The sequence below is a fragment of the Ixodes scapularis genome, unplaced genomic scaffold (assembly GCF_016920785.2).
Source record: "Ixodes scapularis isolate PalLabHiFi unplaced genomic scaffold, ASM1692078v2 PGA_scaffold1__304_contigs__length_218370807, whole genome shotgun sequence".
NCBI lineage: Eukaryota > Metazoa > Arthropoda > Arachnida > Ixodida > Ixodidae > Ixodes > Ixodes scapularis.
In genome coordinates this window covers 47,167,013-47,184,658 of record NW_024609846.1, presented here as the reverse complement: position 1 = coordinate 47,184,658, position 17,646 = coordinate 47,167,013, and the positions used below count along the sequence as shown (strand labels likewise).

General features: G+C 45.1%; 1 pseudogene; it reads right to left on the bottom strand.

Moving 5' to 3' along the window:
* Positions 1–2,271: 2,271 nt before the first annotated feature.
* Positions 2,272–13,284, bottom strand: LOC120837718 (annotated as a pseudogene).
* Positions 13,285–17,646: the final 4,362 nt, after the last annotated feature.

Sequence of the window (17,646 nt, the reverse complement as noted above, 5' to 3'; positions counted from 1 at the left end):
GGCCACCGAGACGTCAATATCGCCAGAGCAGCGCCTTCTACCACTCGTCTACGAAACGCGCGGAGTAACTTTTTCTATTTTTTCATGCGCACCACTTTAGTACCTTTGACAGCGTTGCACGCTAAGTATGAAACAGAGTATAAGACACCCTATTGTCTGGTACAGAGACCATTTATGAACGCTTGGGTTTTTAAACGATGTACTACACATTTTACAAAAAGAAAAAAAAAACATTGGGTGTTTAAACGTTGTACTACCCCTTTTTCAATAGAAAAAAGCAACAATAAAAAAAAAAAAAACATTTCAGAAGAAAAAGTTAAGGAAACGGAATGTACCATTATGTTCAGTGAAGTTTGGTGACAAGACTCGGGACTCGAGCAGGAATGCAGTTACCCTTGGTGTGACCCCATGAGACTGTCTTGCTGCCTTTGCTCGGGTTTATCTAACTGAAGTACCTGTGCGAAAAGTAGAACACATGTGCATAACACTCATTATTCACAAGAAAATTTGTCAATGTCCAAAATGACCCATGAAGAAAATTATGCGAGGAATTTTCAGGCTGCGTTGGCCGAGTCACCTCTCGTGGCCAATGTTTCATAGCAACTTTAATTGTAGTGAACAGTTATAGGGTATTTTACGAACAAAGTGCAATTTGGTTTTGTAGGAAACTATAACACACAAAACGACACTTGAATACAGTATGTTGAGGTACCTTTAAACAAACTCCAGGGTTTTATGGCGCCTCCTTCAGATACCTGATGTTGAACATGAAATATGTGCACCAAGGAGTGAGCAAACAGCGACTTCAGATTTGTCTCTAACACCAGCGACATGTTGACAAGGAGTGCAACGTGTAGAAGGTCGTCTAGAAGTGTGCCAAAATGAAAAAGCAAGATGTAATGATACCAGAATAAGATCACACCAACGAGGCACCATTGTGGTGAGACAATCTACGATGTAGAGACAGTAATCGGGAGTCAACCGACGTACGGCCGCGATTTACTTTGCGGCGACTAAAATGAAACATGGCAAAAAAAAAATTTGAAAATTAGAAAACGCGTTTTTTTTTTTTTTACATTAATTGTTGAGCGCAGCCGGTAGCAGAGCAGTTGGGCGGCGTCACGAAAATCTGACAGACTCGCTAGCTTTTCTCAACTTCGTACGGCGCCAGTCGGCACCACAGATGAATGGTCGGTACTCTTAGTCTACCAGGGAAGAAAAAAGTACGAGCTCAGAGCCCAGCGTCGATCGCGACTTTCGTAAAGAGAAGCTCCGGTAACACTTCGGCGACTCGTGAGCGTTTAACAACGCCTCTTCGAACGAGCCCACGAATCCAACACGTCGAACGGTTTGCGCCGGTAAGCACGCTGGGAGCCAGGGGGCTGGAGGTTGAATATCCGAAAGAGACGAGGCGCTGGTTTCTACGTCTATTTCGCACACGAGATAACAAGCCGAGTGATAGCTAGCCGAGTGTAAACACTGACTGAAGTTACATCAGAGTACACGCAGTCGAAATGACGTCTGCAACAGAGCACAGCCAGACGCTTTCAGCAGGGGACGCATGCGTTCAAATAAGCTGCGATTTCAAAACATCATGTATCCCTTCTGTCCTTCAGTGTTCACTTTCTGTGTATACCAAAGCACTCAATGCTGCAAGTAATAAAGTACCTTTCGAAGCGATTGGAAGTGCGTTGGTTTCACTTGGAATCCACAAGCAAAGTGCGCGACGAACTTGACGAGCCGTTATCCGTCGGTCCCGCCATCGCCGCTGGCCGCTGTCTCGCCGTCTCGCTGTCTCGCCGGGTTGGCGCGGTCGCGGTCGCTGCGCAATGGCGTAATCTCGGCGGCTTGGCTAGGCTTGGCTGGATCGGCGGATTCGGCCACTCGCGGCTCGCTCGGCTCGCCTCCCTTCGGAATTCGAACTGCCTCCGAAGCTCGAGCGCTCGAGCTTTCGCGCGCGCGGGTTGACGATGGAAACTTTTCTCATAAAACGAGTCTGTAACGTATCGTTTGATGGCGCAAATGCACGTATTTTTCCCGTCGTTTTTTACAGTGTGTGAATCTTGCGAAACAGGCGACGAAGAGTGGTGGGTGAAATGTGCTCGTGTGTGGTTATGGTGTACTAGTGTGGTTGTGGATTTTGTGTACGACGTAGGATTACCCAGAAAGGTGGGTCAATATCGATAAATGTGCGGGTAAGAAGCACGTGACCTGTCAAGCCCATTAATCCTCATTATTTTATCGTGCGAACTGACATTGTCACGTATCGCGTTCGATTTGGGTTTCAACATCGGTAACCTAACTTTTGTTGCATTAAAACTGCAATAAACATTTGTTTGAAAACGATCACTCCAATGAGCACGTCGTTATTGGGCTTTCTCATTGAAAGGTAGGTCGCGGGTGTCCCAGCTAGTTATTCTGAATGGTTTGGTGGTTGTCTAGCATTTCAAGCGTTCGAGGCTGTGTGTACTGTGTGCCGTACGTACACTTGCGCTTTCGATCAATGTGAATCTGTTTGCAACGCGGAACGTTTGTGTTCTGTGTGTATCCACCTCCAATATCGTTCTCTCTCGTATTGCCGTATGGTAACTTCTGCTGTTCTACGATATCATTCACGCGATGTCGTATATGTGGGCGTACCGATATCCACATGTTGCTTCACGGGCGATCAATACTGTGTTACGTATCCTCTTAGTCCGCGGTATATGCCGACGTAATTCATGTTGGTAACTTGGAATTCGTTCTGAGATTTATCCACGCGATATTGTATTCTCCTTTGGGCCCGTGATCGACGACCGATATTTATATATCGTGTGGCCGCACAGTATGTCCATGTCGGTCACCAATATGCACGCGGTGTCGTATTCTATTCCAATAACCGTAAGTTCTGTCGGGATATTGTGCTTCGATATCGTGTTGTATACCAATAACCGCAAGTTATATCGGGATATTGTGCTCCAATATCCTGTTGTATACCAATAACCACATACTATATCGGGATATTGTGCTCCGATATGAATTCCCATCGTGCGTATTGGGTTAATCGGATAACAATAAGTTTTTATTGGTTTCCATCAACTTCATTGGAATACAATATTTCCAATAAGCCGAGTTCATATTGGCCTTTTTCAATAGGGACTCTAAGAAAAAAGGGAGGAGAAAGGTAGCAAAAGCGACTGTTCCTCCTTGTTGCGGACAAGTTGCCCAGAGAAGGGAGGAACGGCAGTTCAGATGAAAGGAGGAGGGCGAGTTCCTCCTTGTTCAGTTGGCGCAGGGGTAGAACATCGCGCTAGTGACCAAGTAGTCGACGGTTCAATTCCCAGAAGAGTGTTCTTTTTTTTTTTGTAAAGTTTTTTTTTTTATTTTTGTTTACCAAAACACATATAAACAAACCCAGACCGATGAAAGGAAAATTAAAGTCCTTATTATTCTCCGAGACGTTTTCCTCCTCCAGGCAGACCGGAGAAAGCTTTCGCCCTCCCGACCCATCTTCTTTCGGTTTCGTTTTTCGAGAACATCGCGCACGTTGTTTAATAAATTAATGTTGAGTTGATTGAGCTTCAGCGGCAGCGAAGGCCGCCTGTAATTCCGTCTTCTAGTCCAAACGTGCAGAACATTTCGGTTGCATTGACGTTTTTACCACTAATTTTATCAAACGAGCTAACGAACCCGCTAGAAACAGCGAAGTTCCGGAGCAGTGCCAGCAGCGCTACATACACTGGGTAAGACGGCCGTCTCCAATTTGCGAGACACACGCGGAACTACAGCAGCGAAACCACGAGGAACTGTTTCGACGTTTTCGACGTTATGGAAATCGCGGGAACTGCGTCCAAGGAAGGCAGGTTTTCCTGCCGGCTGCCTGGGTGCCTTCCGTGCTGAGTTCGGTTCCGTTGTCCCGTGCCGAGTGCCAACCGGCGTTCAACGTGATTCTTCTGCGTGTCAGCAACATCGTCAACGTGGTTCTGTATTTCTTCGTGTCAGCGACATCGTGATGGCAGTGTTGTGGGTTGTGAACAGAAGACTGGAATTATCGCCGATGTGACCGTGTGTTCGCGTATCAGTGGTGTAACAACAAGATGAGATGACGTAAACTGTCGGGCATTGATGCCGCTTGTCGGGCCGTTATCGGAGGGGCCGGAGTGTCGCAGGATGACATTCCGCTTTACATTAAAGAGTTTAAAACCACTTGAGGGATTAGGTGCAGTCGATCGACGTGTGGATAGTCATGTTGGAACGCTGGTCTGAACGGTAAGCTCCTATCGTACAGTGGCCAATGTGACTGTCGGTCCCCGAGAGCGATTGCGCTTTGGGGAAAAGACAACACTACGAAAGTATGAGGGAAAGTACGTATATTTATAATGGAAGTTTAGCATAAAAAAAAAAAAAAAAACAGGCAAAATCGAAAAAAAAAAAAAAACGCTATCCTTTATTTTACTGTTTAAATATATTACGGTTCCTGCAGAAACTGCCCTCTAAGCGGCGCGCTGGGATGAGCGCTAGAAGTTTTCGAGCTCGCAACGGCGCAGCTCCGTACACTTAACAGTTGTCGCAAGTCACGGCTTTGACTGCATTCAAGTTGATCGAAAAGCGATTTCTGTGCCCGTGAAGCATCACTTCCAGCTGAGTGGATATCTGCTCTACAGAGATTAACTCAAGACGGCAATTGCAGCTTTGCGCGAACAGCACAAATAGAAAAACGAACACTACAATATAAATACTGGCTACGAAGGGCCATGCGGGAAAACAAACTCATGGCTTGGAACCACATTGGAGCGGCTCAATTTATTGGCTTTCAAATAATTATGGCATGATCGAGCGTCTTTTTTTTAATAAGAGATTCATCCCCTGAGCCATTAAAAATAGCTTCAGATGTATGACATTGCTGTAAAAAAATAAGCATGTTCGGAATATTTTTTTTTTGCTTAGGGAGTCACCGAAAAATTCCGTACGTTCAAAACGACCACTATAAAAGACGGAAACGCAGGGCTCGGTAGTAGTGATTGGGGTAGTGTGTTGTATTGATGTTTGTATGTGCGATGCCTGTGTATGCGTTCAATATATGTTGACCTGATGTTTGTAGTGTGCGCAACGTGTCTACATGTGTTAGAGATTCCGAAGAAAAAAAACGCAATTGCGGCGTAAGGAAATAAAAATATTTTTTTGTAAAACATGAATTGGGCGGTACCTAGCGCCACCTAGCATAGCTACGTGCGATTACTCTGCTTGACCCTGCCATCTGGTGGCAAGCGATTTAACATCCTTTTACGCTACGCGGCTACGCCATAATTTCGTGTTATCGTGCTGAGATAAGCCAAGAGGTTGCTTCGGATTTGCTTTTTTTTTGAGAGCGGCTTTTGGTTTTGCGGGCGAATGATTTTCACTCCTCCGTGATGTGCGGTTGACGCAACGGTTGACGAAGGAATTGTGGCTCGAGGAATAGCAAAGGTAGGACATAAAGTGCGCGAACTGAGTGCCGGTTGTCTCCGTTGAACATCGCAGTGCTGACGATGAGAAGACTGAGTGACTGCATGCTTTCGAAACGTAAGTTTCTTTACCTGCAGGGGTAAAGAAACTTCGGAAATAAATACAGTTCGCGGAAAGCTCGTGTTACGTTTTTATTTCCTGCTCCTCTCGCTTCGTGCAATAGACTTAGTGTTCTCGTTAAGCCTTACCGAGCTCGATTTGCTCGATTCGTGGCCGCCATAATGAGATGCAGTCGACGGAGGAACTTTTCCTCCCCTGCTTAAGGGACGAAGGTTTCTCCCTTTCTGAAGGAACATATGTGTCAAGAGCGTTCCTCCCTTTAGGGAGGACTATACTGACCCTTTTTTCTAAGAGTGCACTGATTAAAACTAGTTTGCAGACAGGAGAGTTCCTCGGATATCTTGAGCATTCCTCTTTTCAGATCCACACTTGCCTGTTTTATATCATGATAATCCAGATTGCCAGAGATTGTATCAGCCGCAGGTGCAGTGTGAGAGACGCTGCACCTTACTTTGTAGTGCCATACAATTTCCCTCCTGAACACTGACAACTGGCACCTAGGGCAGGACACGGTGTGGAAAATGCACTGCTTGTAGTGTTCCAGGAGCCTAGAAGTCGGACCCTTGAAGTGACAACCATTGGGTGCATTCCAGCAGGATACCTGGGGAAAGAATACATCGTACATAAAGATTAATTCAGGGAGAGTTGAAGAAAAAAAATGACGCTCTTGCTGAAAAAGTGAGCACCTAAGAAAGTAACGCCAAACACACATCACCGGCAACGACGAGGCTAGCGCTTCTCGGACTAATCGGACCTGCTGTTGGAAGCTCGCCGAATCTCCGAAACTAAATTTCGTTCTCTTTTTTTTTTTTTTCGTTTCTCGCGTGATTACGTGGAAATGTGATAGTAAATACAGATATATATAGATATATATATATATAACGTTAGGGATAGTAAGTTACAATAGCTTATAGTTCCTACCTCTCGTGTTCTTTATATCACGTGGCAGTTTCTTTTTTTTAATATTTGGCGGGATAACTGGCAGCGTCAGTAGTTGTGTAAATTGCCTCATCGGACGGTCTTGTGTGCCCAATAAAGCGATAGGCGGTAGGAAGGTCACTCGGTGGGGCATCTACCAGCTTTGTTTAGGTTAGCTGAGGCACCGGCAGCCGGGAGGTGGGCAGGCTTTTCTTAGATTCCGGCGGGAGATGAGTCGCAAAGAATGAAAGGGTAAGGGGGAAGCGGAGTTGATATATTGTGAAGAGTACATTAGAGACCGACTGGGAGAGCTTAGCTGACGGGGTGGAGGGTAGCTTCCCTTGCGATCCTTGTGAGAATCTTGAGGTCGGTTCCACGAGGGTAGAAGGAGAGTGGCGGCTAAGTTTGAGGGGCTTAAGGGAAAGTTCAAGAAAGAGAAAGATAAGCGGGCTGTACTCGAGATGCAGATCAAAGAGCTGAACAATGAGCTCAGGCAGGAACGGGAAAAGTGGGCCGAGCTCGACAATCTAGGGGCAGGTTTTAAGAGGGTAAAAAGAAACTGGGCGGTTAAGTTGGAGGAATTAAAAGTCGTGCAGGCGAAACTTAAAGAAGTCATGAAACGCTTTTCCAACATTTTTCTGTTTAACTTTCTTCCTCAACTCCTAAATCGCGCATTCTACCAAACATTTCAAGAAGACGGAAAGGGGGAGTCTCCACTCGCTCGGACTCTCGTGTCTGTAATCCGGACACATCCATTCTCCCCGAGCAGTGTGCTTTGATGGGCTAGTTGGTTCATGACTGAATGGAACAGCTCGGAACATAGGACAGAAAGAAAAGGACAACACGAGCGCTCGTGTTGTCCTGTTCTTTCTGTCCTATGTTCCGCGCTGTTCCATTTAGCCATTCTCCCCCTAGAAGATTAGCCCGTCGTTCAAAATTCAAACAAAAGTTGTTTTCCCCACCCCGTTCACCCCGAAGCTGACAGTGCTGTGGAAGCTACGTGCTCCTTGTGCCAGCCACACTTTTGCAACGTGATCTCGCTCTCTCGCGCATACCCACGCGCAGAGAATGAAGTCAGGTGATGACAGGGGGGCGGCTGATTGGTCCGGCAAGCGCGTAGCTTCCAGCACAATGTCGGTTTAGGGGTGAAGAAAATAAGTGAGGTCCGGTATCGTGTGTCGTGCGTTAGGAGTCGGTGACGCGCTGCGGGGTCCGCGGATGTATCCCAGTGAAAAGGCAGAGAGCTTACGAAGGGAAGGCGGTACGATATAGTCCGCAGCGTTTTCAAATTTTGTACCAAAATCAGGCCTTTGACTTTCTACCTTTTTTCTTTTGGCCCACTGAACGATGTGCTATTAGTGAAATCCCAATATAAATTGATTTATTCCAGCCCAACATTTCTTTCATGGGCCCTTTAACAGAAAGAGAAAAAAGCGAAAGGTGCTAGAGGAGGCCTGGAAAGGGCAGCTGGAGGAGGTGAAGGCGACGCAAAAATCCAACAAAAATAAACATGAAGCAATAGAATGGCGACTGGAGGTCAGGTCAACGAAGGAGAAGGAAGGGCGAGAGGCAGTGGAAAAGGAGCTAGAAAGGGTGGGATGTGACATGCAGGAAATGAAAAGACATGGGACAGAGGGAGAATAAAGTGATGCAGTGCCGCTTGTAGAGATCGAGAGGCTAGAGGACGGATACACTAGTCTGACGGCAAAGGCGGCGGGGCGTTGTACTGTACGGTGGTGCAACGCAGACCCCTACTCCGACAGCTGCCAAACCTGCGATGCAGGAAAAACAAAAGGGAACGGCGCAAAGGCAGCTCTAATATGACTAGGAGCACAGCGGGGATCACCAGCAATGTCGGGGAAGATGGGAGGGTAAGAGATGCAGCCTTACCAGGCAGGGGGACTAAGGAGGTGATGGACACGGCAGAATACATGGTGACTCTGGACAAGGGGGAGGAAAACCTTGTTGTGGTACTTGCGGTATTGAATGACGTCCTAGGTAGAAGGGGAAGGGACCTGGCCACACATATCGAGGGTATGTGAAGCAGATGAGGGACATAACCTTTGGGATGGTGCACCGGAGGTCAGGGGACGAGGAGTAGGTACAAAGAGAGCAGCCCAGGCGGCTAACAAGACTATCGTGAGACTGAGCTCTAAGAACTAGTATCAGGTCATGAATGTGAACAGGGTGGTATAATATATAATAGGAGAGCCCGATCCACCCGTTCAGCCGAGACGGCATCCACTATGAATGGGGAACTGACGTGGACGAGGATGGGGCGGAGGATTGGTTGTATGGCAAAGGCTTTTTTAGGAGCCGACAGAGCTCACCGGTAGCTGAAAGTTCAAATGCAAAGAGGAAGGGTGGCAAGAAGCCTCGCAAAAAAAAGAGAAATAAGACGCAGCTCAATGTAAAATTGATAATCAATTTATAAACATGCAGGGGAGATATAAATATAATGTAATGGGAAGATATTGTGCAACAAAAAACTGATAAAGATTTTGTTGTGTATGAATTGGCGGAGACGCATCTTAGAGATATGGAGGAACCACCCTACTTGGCAGGTTATTTTCGGGTGGAATGCAATCGATGTGAACTTGAACGGAAAGGAAGCGGACTGGGAGTGCTAGTAAAAGGACAGGGCTGGGAAATATTGTTGGAAGGTGCAGATAACATATGTGGTTAAAAGGTAATACAAATTTAGACATGCTCATAGCATTTGTATATGTGAAAACAGGAACTGATTAAAGAGAGGAAAATACACAGCATTTGACGTCTATTTACAAAGGTGTTGGAGAAATTGGCCCTAATCGGGAAATAGCTATTTTAAAAGATATGATTGCACACTTAGAAAACTTCGACGGATATACAGATTTCACAAGGAGGCTGCTACAAGAATTTTGCGATACTCTTGATCTAGCGCTTGTTAACGAAGAAGTAAAATTCGGTGGAAAAATAACATGGGAAAAAAACAATTTGGATTCAACAATCGATTACTGTTTGATGTCTAGTAAATTGTATAACAGATTAAGAAGCACGGAGCAGGATGAGGAAGACACGAAAAGCTTAAAAAGTGATCATAAACGCCTTAAAATAAAGTTTGGTACAGCAGAACCTGAGACACAAATTCTTGAACAAGAAAATATATCGATTCTAAACGGTGCCCAACTACAATAAGTATCAAAACGAATCGAGACTGTAGTATTTAGACAACTGGAGAAATAATGGACATATGAGAATTTATTAAGCACTTTTAAAAGAGTGTTCGAGAAGTTCAAAAATCAAACAAAGAGAAAGAAGGAGGAAACATACACCAAAAAGCTGGTAGGACAGTGAAGTTAAGGCAGCCGTAGTGAGGCGACAACAGGTTATAAGGGAACACAGATGGGCGAAGAAAAGGGGGGACACATCCGCTTAGGTAGCATCGAAATGGAATACATTCCAGGAATGAAAAAGAGAGGAATCTGTTTTTATCCAGGCCAAGATTGATAGAGCTGAAGTGCAGTAAATGGTGGATTTAAACCAAAATGATCGGAAAGATGCAAAAAGGTGCTAATCTAGGAGCCCATCAATGCGCAGGGGAGAACAACAGAAGGGCTCCATTGTTCATTGACCGCGCGCGAAGGCACGAGGGGATAAGTGTAGAGTGCGAGGAGGCAAGGGAATTTATTAGACAAGCAATCGAGGCAACATCAGCATTTGCAGAACTTGAACCGAACGAGAACACTAACGAGACAACTGAGACGACCACGGGGAAATAGAAAAGAGCAGAAAGCAGAATAACTGCTGGAAAGGCGACAGGCCCAGATGGCCTAGGAATGAGACTAGTCAAGACACTAGGAACAACGAAAAAATTAAAGTTAAGACAGGCAACTGTTTAAATATTAAGGGGGTTGGGCAGGGGTGAAATACCCAATGATTGGAAACTAAGCAGAATGAAATGATTATATAAGAACAAGAAAATTAACGATGACATAAATTCATACTGCCCAATAAGAGAAACTTCAGTCCTGTACAGATTAGCGATGGAGATACTAAAATAATAATAGAAGAATGGGCAGAAAATATATTAGATGAACTACAGAACGGGTTCCAAAAAGAGAGACGATTAGGTGATAACTTATTTATCACTCAATGTATAGAGGTGGCACAGGTGAGTACAAAACCGTTATCAGTAGCCTTCCTAGACATTAAAGAAAGGTAGGACTATGTAAGTCAGAAAAAAACTCTGGGTACAGTTGAGAAAGTATAAGTTAGGCGCACATAAATTTAGGCTGTTACAGCAGGTATAAACAAATAATAAGGTTGTTATAACATAGGAAACAGAAATAGCTGAACCGGCCGAATTAAAAAGAGTACTTAGGCAAGATCGTCCCCCATCACCTCTTATTTTTATAATATTTGTCAGTAGAATGGAAAAGAAATTAAACAAGTGCAAGTTTGGTTTTGATCTGTCACATATAGAGAGAGGGAGAGAAGTAAACCAATTTATGTGAGGAATGTTCTACGCAGGCGACATCGTACTGTTAAAAGATAGCCGGGGTATGTTACAGGAGCTGATTAAGATCTGTGGAGAGGAAGGAGACTATGGGCCTGGGATTCAGTACCCACAAGTCGGGGATAATTGTTTATAACGATGAGAATGGGGGACCCACTGAAAATTCGTCATTTTAATAAAACACTTAGGGAAGTATAAATACCAAGGAGGTTAGCTGAGTGAGGGAAAACAATACTTAGAAGAGCAGGAAGAAAATGTGCTAAAACACGAAAACGGAATAGAGCAGTTATGAAGCAAAAGACTCTATGGGGCTACAATAGACATAAGTTGTTAGGGGGATACAAAAACGAGTTATGGTGCCGGGCTTGTTTTTTTAGCCATGCGGTATTATGCATGGAAATCTGAGGTCCAGTCGTGCTTCGATACCCGGCAGAGGAGCGTGGTCAGACTGGCACTGGGGGCACATGGGAATACACCGAATGAGGAGTGCAGGGAGACATGTGCTGGGCATCTTTCGGGGTCAAGAGAGGCGGTCAGTTTGTTGAAATTCTAACAAAGGCTAGACACAATTGAGGGTGAATGATGGACGAGAAAGGTATATAAGTATCTATACATGAGAAGTTTGAACACTAAATGGACAAACCAAATTCGAAAACTGAAACTCAAATACTTACGGTCAAGTGATGGGGCAGAGCAGACTACCTGTGTGAAGAGGGAAGTATAAGAAGTCCAGAAAAAGACGAGGGAGTAAAGAATGTAGAGAAAACTAGCTTTAGCTATGTACTTGGGACGAAAACAAACAAAAAAATAAGGAAGCAACATTGGTGATAATTCACGGGGGAGCTCGTTGTTATTCGAGGTTAGAACGGGAGTATAGAAAACCAGGACATATAGGACGGAGTATGAGAAACTGGATACGAGGTGTGCCGCATGCCAAGGTGAAGACGAGACAATAGAACATGTGGTGTTGAGGTGCAGAGGGCTTTCTCGCACCCCCCCCCCCCCCCCCCCCCCCCGGGTGGGCGACAAATTTGGCCGGAACGCAGGAGTTTGCAGACCACAGCGTTAATTCCTGCCAAATCCATCGAATCCGTCGAAAAATGAATAATAAGTGCATTTTAATAACAAAGAGGGGACTGGAAGACTGTGGAAATCATCTAAAGGGAATTGAATGGCGTACAACTAACTGACATAGCTGGGGACAGGGACAGAGGAAAATTAAGATTCCCTCCCGCGTGCCTCCTGCCTAAAGTCAACACCCAGCCTCCCAGTAGGCCCGGTTTGGGGATAGCGCCGACTAGGTTTGACATGAGAACAATTGTCGACCCCTCGTCAAGGAAAAGAGGGGGGGGGGGGAGGTGATGTCCCACACCGCCTGGTGAAAGTCATCCTGGTGATATCCCACACCGCCTGGTGATAGTTACGAAATTGCAGAGGGTAAGAAATCGACGAAGAAAAGAAATCATACTTTTCGTTCTTAACCTCTAGGCTAGGTGGCGCAAGCTACCGCCGGATATAAAATTTACAGCCGTTAGCATCCATTCATTCTTATGCGGCGCGCATGTTTATTTCTTGCAAAGAGGTTGCGATGATGTCAAAACACCTAGTTTTATTGGCTGATTGAAAAAAAAAAACAGTGGGTAGGCCTTAAGGTATCTTGGTCTACCGACTATCCATTCAATCAAAGCCAATCAAAGCTCGGCGTCGTTCTGACTTCACCGGAACTTCTGCGCTGGAAGCAGAGGACTCGCTCTCTGCACAGCTCTGACGCTCTACACGCTGGCTTAAAAAAGATCGACTTAAAAAAAAGAATGATCTATAATTGAGACCCGACACTGCTAAACGCTTTCACCGTTGTTGTTTACACTTATTGTGGAGAAAAAATGGCGAAAGAAATGACGAGTTGGGATGTAAATTGGCCAAATAAAAAAAGGTTTTTTTAAATTACGAATTTTTTAAAGTCACAGTCTGAAGTGCAGTCGGCTATTCAAGGGTTTATAAAGTAACAACACTATATCGATGTTTGCTCAAACGTAATCTCAAGATGTTCTTACCGTGCTTTTTTCTATGTAGCCACCCGAAATATTGAGTCGAACAATGTCATCGTCGTTGAAGGGATCGTCATCGAGCGGGCAAGACCCCCCTTGCCTCGCGGACTCCTCGTGACATTCCAAGCAGAGCGTGTGGGCACAGGGCATTCTGACCGCTTTCTTCGACAGCAGGCCACAGAGGGCGCATGCGCTGTGTGCGACGAAGGACTCTTGGAAGAAGAGGGGCCTCCAGTCCAGAGCATCGGAGAATCCGGACATGCAGAGGGACCCCATCTTCTAGAGAGGAGCGTAACAACTGCTCCCAAGTTCGTCTTCGGCGGTTAGGTGGAACCTTCGAAATAGAAGCGAAATTCGCGTTAGTTCCGGGAGACGACTTTTCGGGTAATGTTGGAGCTACATTCAAAATATATCCGATCTGTGGATCGCAAAACTACAAGTTTTCATTCTTTATGTAAATCGTTTTCGTGCCTCGGCTTCCATGTTGAAATACGGCGCAATTGAGTTGGGCGACAAAGAATGAAGTAAATAATTTAGACATAACTATAATTAAAAAGAATTATGTCAGGAGCAAAGAGAAAACTAGTGACACGAGTCCCTTAAAGTTTTGCGCATCGCAATCAGAAAATAAATTGGTTCGGTGTTTTGCCCCAAACCAGCAACGCCAGAATTCAACATGGCTACACTCACAAAAACGGTCGATATTTTTATTTACATTTATTGGAGATGCAAATAAAAACAAACACAGTTGTAAGGTAATTAATTGCAGATTATGACCGGTTTGACATTACTCCCAAGCAGTTTCGAATCCGTGATTTCTACTTCATTCACCAGACAATCACATACGGCTGAGTAGAGGAAGGCACGGGCTCACTCGCGGGAAAACTCGTGCAAAACATCTTTTTGCACGATTACCCATTCCATCACCTGTGAAATTGATATTGCTAGACTATATTTGTGAGTTGGAAATCAGCGATACTCGAAGCGGAAACTGCGAAGGCACATAGAAAGATCTAGGCTTTCATTCCCATCTTTTTGTGACTCAATGATTACGCGATTCATCAAATGCTCCATCAGTAGTACATTAAGCGGTCCATGCAATAGACACTCATAGAAAAAAATTGATCATGTTTTTTTTATGATGCTGAGCAATTTTCTAATTGAAATCATGCCTTTAAACAGTTTAAGGTTCCAATTAGAAAATTGCTCAGCATCATTAAAAAACACTAAATCAACAAATTGCAGAACAATAGAAGGCACGCGCAGCATTTTACGCTTTCTGAGAAACCGCGCAAATTCGACGGGTTTTTAAGTTTTGGTTTGCTATCGGAGTGATTCTCGGAACAGACGGCACCGCGCCCCGCGCGGAAAAATAGTGCAACCAGCCTCTGCTGCGTCGCTCGAGGACAGCGCAGCAGAGGTTGGTTGCACTATTTCTCCACGGGACGCGGTGCCGTCGGGGCCAAGATGCGCTCCGATAGCAAACCGAAACTTAAAAAACCCGTCGAATTTGCGCGGTTTTTCAGAAAGCCATAAAATTCCGTACGTGCCTTCAATCGTTCTACAATTTGTTGCTTTAGGGGTTTTCGATGATGCTGTTAATTTTTTTAAGTTGAAACCATGCCATTAAACACAATATTAAAAAAAGTTAATTACGCAAAAAATTAACAATCTAATTATCCCGGACTTTAATAATTTTTCTAAATAGGCCCCTGGCCCAGGACCAACCGACAAGCCTTTTTTTGTTGCGACGCGTAGTTTTCGCAATATTGAATTTGTCCACCTTTCGTGAAACGCACTATATACACAGTATATACATATAACGCAGTGTTTTGCGAGGATATAAACCCCTCCCCCCCCCCCCATTAAAAAAAATGCAGATAAAAAGCAACACTTACTGTTCTAGGTTTCGTAGCGCGTTCTTAAGCAATTGTTTTCACGTAATAAACTGAAATAGGTCATGTAGGCTGTTAAAGATATCAGGTACATAATATGCCCGTTGAGCAGTTTTTCTGGTACCACCAGGATAGCTCTGCTGTAAGATAGGGCACCCTCAGTGTTGCCGGTAACGCGTTACAAATAATGGCGTTATCGGTAACGCGTTAGTTTTCTTGGTAAGGTAGTAACGGAATCGTTACTTTTTCAAGAGAGTAATGGGTAACGTATTTGCGCTACTTATTTCTAGTGACGGGTAACTTAGCTACGTTACTCGGCGGTACATCTTCCCAAGGCAAGAGAAAAAGTCCACTTAGATGTTTGTCCGTGTTTCTATATACTTCGTTTTACCTTCAGTCCATACGCAGCCGACGCTGCGAGCTGATGGGACCAATCAGACAGCGTAAGAAGAGCACCATCATGGTGATCCTCATGATTCTGTACTTGTTCCAAATATTATGTAAGCCAATAGTGGCAACTTCCGCGGAGCGCGAGCGAAAAGTGATCGCAGCGCCCCTGGTGAGCTCGGAGTTTCCGCAAGCAGACGAATTCTCCCCAACGTATTGATTTTGCTTAGCTCCGTGCAAAAAAACCAATGAAAAAAAGAAAAAAAAAAGATTGTCACGGGTATTTCCTGCTTTGAATGCTAAAAATAGGTGTTACCTTATGACGGAAGGACGTTTTCTTCGTGTGGTAAAGATGTTACAGCTTTCAGGGAGTAACCTGTGTAAGCCAGGCAAAACACGAATGTACCTTCGCCCTGTTTCTTGAAAAAGGGCAATGTACAAACATTTCAAAATATAGCTACGTTTTAACTTTGCTGTTCTTATGGATCAATTCGTTTTGTTGTTGCAATTCACATTTCTTATGAGTGTATTGCTTAAAGGGGCCCTGCAATCATATTTAAGCGTCTACCTTTTTTGGGGTTTCCACGTCACTTGGGGTTGGGGCAGGCAAGCGGGCACGGAGAGAGTAACTAAATATCAGTGCGTCATATTTTAACCGGACGACGCGGAAACCTCCTCCACCGACGAGGGCGACTCGAGGTACCGAAAGCGCGCAGAATGTGACGACTTTGATCCTGCGCTTACTGGTGGCCAGAGCCGCTAAAAGCTTCTTTTAGTCGAAATACAAAATATGAGTAGCGCGAACCATTTCAATTATTTATAAAAGTAGTTTTTGTTCAATATTTTAGATCAGAAAAGAAACGAATGCAGTGTGGGCATGGAAGCTCTGCAGCCATGAAGTTGCTCATGTTTTGCGTCCTCCCGCAGTTCCTGAGCGTGCCGGCGCGTGGGTCCCCAATGACGGCGCGGTTTTCTTCCGGCATCCGGACGACAATCTTCAACCTGCCAATCACTCGTCGACAGCACCGTCCTGTCCTGGTATCAAGTTCATCGAGAACCTCGTTCACACCACGTCATCAGCAGGGACATCGACAGCGGCAGCTATAAAGGAGCTCCCCTTGCGACAGCGCGCCAGTGGGCATGGAAGCTCTGCAGCCATGAAGTTGCTCATGTTTTTCGTCCTCCCGCAGGTTAGTAAACAAAAACCTTGCCATTGTTTTAAATCAGACAATGTTTGCCTTGTTATGCTTCCATGCCCCGAAGCCTGTATTGAGTCTTTTAGAGTTCTGCTGCTGTTGTTGTCTGGTGATGTTGAGCGGAACCCAGGTCCCATGTCAAAACCCCAAGAAGAACAATTACTTAGCTTACAAGAAACAGTCGATAAACTTAAAAACAGTCATGCTATACTTCAACAAGAAGTAAACCTTCTAAAAGAAAAACAAAAACAAAGTGAACAGACAGTTTCAACACTTGAAGAGCGACTTAACAAACTCGCGAGTGAACTCGACGCACTAAAGCAGAAGGATACTAGTAGCGCCGCGACTACTGAACCCCAGCTTACTGCTGCCTTAAACGAACTCTCTCAGCTAAAAACACGTTGCGATGATGCAGAGGGCAGATCCCGTCGCTGTAATCTTTTATTTTTTGGCATCACCGACGCAGACAAGGAAACGTGGGCTCAGTCAGAGTGCTTGGTCACTAGCTTGTGCTCCGAAAAACTAAACGTGCAAGTTGAATCATCTAGGATTGAAAGGGCGCATCGCCTAGGAGCATTCGACCCTCAGAAATGTCGCCCAATAATAGTAAAGTTTTCTTCGTTTAAAGATAAAGATAGCGTTCTTTCATCAGCCCTTACATCGTCCTTATTAATCGTAGAAAAGGCCTGTGGCGAGATTTGTACTTTTGGCAAAGTCGTGTGTTAAAGTCTCTATAGACCGACACGCTGTTTACAAACAAGCCGGCGTTTGCCCACACCTGGTGTGGGCACTGCGCATGCGCAGAAAGCAGGTTCGCGTGAACTGAAGCGTCTGCGCATGGGCAGTACCGTCAACAGCGCCACCGCAGCTGCGTGACGTCAGGGCCGCGTGTTGGTCTATAGACCAAGACAGCGCTCTGGATCTTTTTCTTTTCTTTTATTTTGATCCATTCTCTCCTGCGTGCGCCTACCCTGGAAACATTAAAGTTAATAAAGCTTGTGGGTATAAAAAACTCTCTGTCGATTTTCTGTTAAACCAGTCAGTGGCAGCGGGTTCCCTTCTTTTTAGAGGCACCGCGGAAACACCTGACGTCGGCGGAGAAGCGGCTGCCGTGCTGAAGACCTGCAGCGCGTGTAGCATGCAGTTTACGCGCGACGCAG